The sequence below is a fragment of the Pygoscelis adeliae genome, unplaced genomic scaffold (genome assembly GCF_000699105.1).
Source record: "Pygoscelis adeliae isolate BGI_AS28 unplaced genomic scaffold, ASM69910v1 Scaffold67, whole genome shotgun sequence".
NCBI lineage: Eukaryota > Metazoa > Chordata > Aves > Sphenisciformes > Spheniscidae > Pygoscelis > Pygoscelis adeliae.
The window spans coordinates 400,681-408,134 of NW_008825271.1; positions in this window are offsets into that span (position 1 = coordinate 400,681).

The window sequence follows — 7,454 nt, forward strand, 5'->3', positions numbered from 1 at the left end:
ATTTTATTTCCATATATTTATATAATTATATATATGTAAATATATATGTGTATATATATGTATGTATTAACTACCTTTCTGCCTGGTACTTTTTGTTGCAGTATTACCTGCTGCAGTCTTCCCGCTCACCTTGCATAAAAACAATGGCCTTCAGCAGCGTAAGGATTGGAGCAGGACATCAGATGCTTTCCTAAAGCCCAGACGAATGGGATCTGACACATTTCTTTTGTTTATAACCGCAGCGATGAAGAAAGCTGTGAGGTTAGTCTGACACGAGCTGCCCTTGGTGAGCCCAAGAAACCGGGCTGGGAGGAAAGCACAGAAGTGCTGCAAGCACTATCTATAGTGATGTTCAGACTGGAGCCAGCAGGAGCCAAAGGCCACTCAGAGGTCTGAGTGAAGAAGGAAACAGAGAGCCAGTATTAAAATACAGAGAAGTTTCACGATGTCTTAAATGTTATCATGCCGATGTTGGCAAGGCAGCAGAAGCAGAGAACATAGCAGTGTCGACAGCAGTTTGTTTCAAAACAGGACAGGGAAAAAAAGAAAGACGGGGAAAACAGTATTTTAGGCTTGGTTTAGGTTTGTTAAAGCAAGGTTAAAAAATTCTCTTTCACAGATCAAGGAAAGAGGAAAAGAAAGAAAAAGCTGTTGTTGAAAGGCAAATCTCTCTCGTCCATGCTTCCTATCAGCAAGGTGGTGGCCTAACTTGGATAAACCAAAACTGTAGATAATTGGGTTATTCTCTAAAAGCTTATTGACTATACCCACCTGTGGAAAAACATGTAAGCCAGTTCCTGTAGAGGATGGGCAATATACAAACAACCGCAAGTGAAGCAGGACCTAATGCAATTGGCTTTATGCGCCGCCTTGTGCTGTCCGCAGCATCTGTGCAGCTACAGGTGGGACGTGTAGTCAGATTAATCAATCCAGGGATAAACAGGAGCTGACAGGACTTTGGAGGAACGTGAAGTGCCTGCAATCTATTAGCTGGGCACAGGCCTGCGCTTTCCTTCTCTTCGTATGAGGACAACCCTCCAAAGCAGAACTATACAATCTCCTCATTCTCTAAGCTTTCATTTTAAAGAAAATATGACAGTGACAGCAGGGTGGCATCAGTCATCTTTGGTATGGCATACATGTCGAGTGCGTGACCCAGGTTGCACAGCAGTAGCTGCAGTGTCTGTGCTACATGATAGAAACATATATTAGAGACTAATTAAAGCAACAGCTAGAAAGCTGGTGGAAGGAAAAAAGAAGTGACAATGGGAAGGGGAAAAGTGAAAAGTTTTAGCCACTGCCCATTGCCTCTAAACTCGTATTATTTCTAAACATACAAAAGCAGAAAGCCAGTAGGGAATTTTGATGCTCATAGAAAACTTTCAGCAAATAAAGGGCCATGCCAGTGCCCAGTGTGAAACTGAGCCTCCTGAGCCCCAAGATTGAATCAGACAGCCTTGTCCTCACGCTATTGCTCCACCATCAGCGTGACTGAGACTTCAAAGTCTATTAAAATCAAGTAGAAACTTTCTGTGGCTCCAGCTCCTAAGTTTAAAATTGGCACTGGGTTTGTCTCGGATTTCGCCTCTTCCCCAGCGCTGTAGCTCGATACCCCTTGTTAGCCCTCCTGGGATGGTTTCTGTGCATCTCTCCGGAGAACATTTGTCACCCGGGACCACTCCAGCCCCTGCTCATTTCGTGGAGAAGGAATTTTGGCAGCAATTAGCTGAAGTGAGTTTCTGGACCTTCAGCCTGTTTGTTTGACCTCTGGAAGTAGGTGGCTAATTCAAGGACAATGGAAGCTGTCGCTGTCATGTTACCTGTTTCCAACATGAAATCAATCAGCAGAGAGCGGGAGTGAAGTCAGCCTTTCTGTTTTGATAAGAGGGTGGCCAAAGATCTCTGGAATGAGAGGCACTCCAGCAGCCACCCGGGTGCAGGGACGCCTGCTATTTATACACCCGGGGGCAGGGCCAGGGAACAAAGTGGTGGTTCTGCTCCCATTTTATTTTTATTTGCCTGAAACTGAAGGGGAAGGGGACAGCTTTTATCATCCAGAAGCATGCATGGGCAATGTTCTTTTTTTTTTTTTTCCTTTTTGGTTAAAAAAAAAAAGAGGTTGTCAGTATAGCGTTATGTTATATACATGTTATTATTGTATATACATCTAAATATTGTTTCACTATTTCAAAACCAGAATCACTCTAAAGGCAACCCCCTTTTTTTTTTTTTAAATGAAATTAATCCTGTATCCCATGTGTAATGGTGATGTACCTGGTCTGTGCTGCGCACATCAACAAACAGAAGACTGCTTCGCTTTGGAACCAGTTGCCTGAATGACATGAAGGGATGGGGATAGCAAAGCAGAACAGCTGAGAGAGACATGAGGCACGCACCATTTAGATTTTATATGACAAAAGTCAAATTAACAGTGTTTCGTAGAGTTTAATTCACGTGAAGAATGATGTTTGAAACACAATTATACACATATTTATGCTAAGCCTCGTTGGAACCAGATCCAAGTCATCCCAAAGGTTGGGATTTGTCAAATCAACCGGAGACATAACTTACACTCATTGCAGTGTTTTTTGCCTTTGAGGAAGGGAGCGGTAGCACTTAATTTCATTCAGAAGTGCCCTTTTCCTGTTGACAGACATAAGCCCCAGGAGAGTCACATCCAATTCTCCTGTGCTAAATATGACAGAAAAGAGTCTTTGGGAAAAGAAGCCCAGCACAAAACCCTAGGGAACACTAATTGTAAGCTTATTTTAAGCATCTTGCATGGTCTGAATAGTTTACAAGGCTGTTCCAGTTGCTGAGAAGTCAGAAGTCTTGGTAATAAAGACCCTTGGGAAACCGATCCATCGGTTTTACAAGTTTACAGCGCTGCTGGAAAAGGGCCAGCGAGCTGGTCCCTGGAAATGAATGAAATATTTCAGTATTACCTCATATAGCTTGCAACACCGTAGTAGCTGAGTGACTTGCAAGTGTTACTGCATTCATCGTTGCAGTATCTGAATAATCCAGGGAAGTGCAAGCACAAGTGGCTATTAAAATAGTTTCACCTCTCTTTTGTGGGCAGGGTTTCCACCACTCCTATCCTAGCAGGGAAAAATCTCCTCGAAAAGCTTCCCTCCGTGGGGCACGACCCTGACTCTAAGCGTGGAGCCCGGCCCTCCCCAAGGCGGGTTGCTCTCCCGTTCCCACCCCAGCCTGCTCCCAGGCTTGGCTCTAGCAAGGCAGCAATGCTCACCTAACCTCAATTCCTGTTTCTCAGTGGACTAGCCAGTGGATTAATGACAATTTTCTGGGGGACAAAGGCACATACACGAATTACCAGATTAGCCTCTGTGGGCTGGTTTCCCTCATCCCACAAACCGTGTGGACTGAGACAACACAAACCAAACATGTTGCAAAGGGCACTTAGGAGCCATAGGAGCTTTTCATTAATAGTTACATGACCTGTAACTTAGACCTTCTCATAGATTATTACCATTATGTTATTTTTAACACGAGCAGTCACTGGGTATATATCTATGTTTTCAAACAAAAGCATGGCTCCAGCCCAGAGACTTTTTGCAAAACAATTTGCTGCTCCTTCCCCCTCCACCTCCTCTTTTCCTTCCCTCTCCACCCATAAAATTTACATCCAGATTCAGTTATCTCTGTTTAGCTGATGGGAAGGGCAGAAGAAAAAAAAATTGATGATAGATTTAAGAAAATAACACATTGTGTATGCAGTAAATACATACCATAAAACACTTTAAAATGCCATAAGCCAAAATACGTCCTAGGAGCAGGCTAATCAGACTTATTTCAAAATAGCTGCTGTTAGAACTAAAAAAAGATGAGAGGAGCCGATTGCAAACAGAGAGAACAGAGCACATTTTCCATGTCTCACCAAAACTTTTGCAAAAAAAAAAAAAAAATGCTTCTAACCAGCTCAATCTACAAGAGCAAAAACAGCATGAGAAATGACTTTTTTCCTTCTTGCACAAATCAGAACTTGACTGCCGAGAACAATACGCCCTGTCCTGCAGCATTAACCTTACAGCCTCGGGTGCTCTGTTTGAAATGCCTCATAAAGCAAACAAACCCTTCTGGAGTGAACCACCTCCTTATCTATTCAGCAAGAAAGGAAGAGGTAAAGGATGAGCGATGGCAGGAAACTGGCATTTCATTCCGGTGACGAATTTTGACCAGTCTTTCATTCCTGTCACTGGAGATGCAAGCGCTTACAAGGACCACAAAGACAGGGATGAATGTACATAGCTCCTTGTAAGGAGTGAAGCTCTCTTTTTGGCAACTAAACATGTTTCCACTGTTGTTCAGTCATCAGGATCGCCAGACAGAGGGTGTGGGCTTATGTTTTTTCTTTTTTTGGGTCTGTCTAGCCAAACTTTTGCATAACTTCCCCCACCCTGCCCTGCTGATCTCTCTTCAACGATTCGGGCAGTCTGTCTGCACAACTTGCATGTTCTGGCTAACCTGATGAGTGATTTCCTAGGAAATCGACTGTGTTAGGAATGCCTTAATCCCTGCGTAGGTGCTGATCCAGGGGCTGGGGCAGGTCCCTGCATTGCTGGGGACAGCTCTAATCACCAGAGCCGCCTACTGGGGCTGAAGCAGCCTTGGGCAAGGTGGGCACGCCAAACTGTGACTACCAAAATTGTCGGCATCTCTAGCAGGCGGGGATTGTAATCAGCCACTTGAGATGGTCTGACTTAAGAGCACATGCGTGGGAAAAAGGCAAGCTTAACAGTCATATATAGTTATTGCAAGCCCAGAAATATACAGGACTGTAAAGAAGCTTTTCATACGATGGAGGTAGATATAGATGTGAATGAAAAGTAAGACAAAATGAAGCATATTGGCTAAAAACAGGTGCTGTAGGACTCATTCCATAGCTCTTCTGGATAGGAGAGTCTCTTTGCTGGACTATGGAAATGTAGATTTTATCTCCCCGCACTTCAGGAAAGCATCAGATCTAGGACTGCTTGGGAAGCTATTAAACAAACTGCAGGAAATGGGAATGTCTACCAAAAAAATGGAAAGTTGGTAAGAAACTAGAAATGGGAAATTTCAAAGAAATGCACAAGTCTTTGTAACAGTGTTGAGAAGGGACGTATGGGGCTGCGGGAGGGCTTTGTGCAGAGTTACTCAGTAAGTTTTGAAACGGAAAGTATTACATATCCCATTGGCTGTGCTAATGCAAAAAATCTGTTTTCTTCTTTTTGAAGATAAATAACTACAGGGGGTATTCTTAACCCGGAGAGAAGGTGGAATAAATTAAGGCTGGGCTTTAGAAGCCTTGCAGCCGTCAGAGGATTGAAATCTTGGAGCAAACTTCAGAGCAGCTGGGACAAGGCAACTTCACTGATTTTTCTGGATGGCGTTTGGTTTGTTTACAAAAGGCTGCATGATATGAGCAGAACAGGAAAGCAGTAAACAAGGCTGTGTAACACAAGTTAGCTTGCTGTAGGAGAAATCAAGTTTAAAGAAAATGCATTGCGAGTTCTCCACCTGCTTGAATACAGGTAGGTCCTCTTCTCACCCCCAGACAAAATCCTCAACTTAAGTGTAGTTTCTGAAACATCTTCAGTTTTCTCCAAATAAGAGCAGCCTGGCCCATCAAACTTACTGCTACCTCCTCATTCTTAATCAGAAAGAAAAACTACTGAACCTGGAAAACACTTTCAGCTGTTCATTTCAGCCTGCGCCTTTGGTGATTGCTGGCCAACCTCTTCATGGCTGGATGTGGCTTGTGAACCGTGACTTGGTCCCTTCAGCCTTCAGGAGCGTTTCGCTCTTTTAAACATCTCCCTTCATGTGTTGAGACTGACAAAGGGTTGGCGTCTACTGCCAGTTGTGATGCGGGTTTTCCTTTTAGAAGGGAAACCAGGAGCACCTCTTTTCACGTAGCCTTGCAACTTCCCAGAGGAAAGCTGTGATTACTCATCGATGAATTGGGATTGTTAAGGCCAAGACAAAAAGTCTGTCAAATTCCTTATGAGGTGTTTTGATATCATTCAGACTGCAGGCATCGATAAAACTAGAACCTATTGTATCTGTTATCAGGAAGAATAATATGCACTTGCCCTTTATATGCATTAATCGGTTTTGGAGGTCAGCTATTTTCAGAGGGGAATGGCCTTCAATAATTTTACATTTCCACTTCGTCTTAAAAATTTGTGATATTGAACATAATCTTTAATCCTTGAAACATTTAAAATACCAGGAATAAATCGTTAGTTTATGGCTTTTCCCTCTTTCCCATATCTTTGTGAAGTATCAATTTCTCTAGCAAAGGACAAGATACAGGATGTATCGTTCCAGTAGTGATCGGTCCTCACACTCAACTTCATTCCAAGGGCTAGAAACCTGGCTTGACCCTAGCTAAATTAAAAGGAGGCACTAAAACAAGAAGGAGTTTTAATAAAAGTAACATTGCATCAGATGCACAAACCTTCTGGAACAGCTAAAGTTTGCAAACAGAGTCATGGATTTTGGCAAAGCACTGGCATGCTTTGATGGTCACTGAAGGTGTAAAGTGACCGCAAGACATTGTATTTGATTATCTCTTAGATTTATGGAGGATTTGCTTGCTTGGAAAGAATTTTTAGAATGATTGGCATACACAATTTGTATAAGCTAACGGTGTTGGGATTTTATATACAATTCTATTTATATACAAACTGGGGGTAGTTTTGCTGCTTGATCTAAGCTCGTGCGTAGGCAGGGGGTGTGAGTCTCCATTTGCTGCTTGCATGTTCATTTGGACACGTCCCCACAGCGAATGCAAAATGATCCCACAGCAGAAGGGCAGCATTTTACTCCCACTGCAGACTGCCAGAGACACAGCCAACAACCACCAGGGCAATAATGAAATTGCTCTACTGAGAAATGGCATTGGCCAGCAAGGAAGCAAACAAGATTTATTAGCGGCCTTTATGTAATGGACGCAGAAGACTGTGTACCTCTGTTCTAATAATAGCCTATTCAAGTGATGAAAGGGATTTAATGGAAAGATAACTGTAGATCCTTGGTGCTTTAAAAAACCCCACATCTCCGAGGCTCTCAGAGTTTACCTCTTTGCTCGCCCTCGTCTTTCAATTCCACTCAAAGGCATGTTTAGGCCGTGTACATAAATGTCCATAAATTCCCTGTAAAAGCAAGGAAAAAAGTATTAATTTTAAGATTTGAAGGGGATGGGGTGGAACTACTCTGCTGACATTTGGTTACGAGCCCTTCTTCCAAGGGACAGTGGTCTCTTCCCAAGGTCTCACCACCAGCCCTACGGTCTCCCGGGGTGGATAAAGTGAAAAAGGGTTTGAACAAAATCCTCCCTTTTCCCGTAGGTGTTCCTCAAAAATGGATCTTGAGCACCTTTAAAGGTAGCTAACTGCTTTCTTCCCTCTGCAGATGAGTAAAGCTACACCTAAAGGACCAATCCC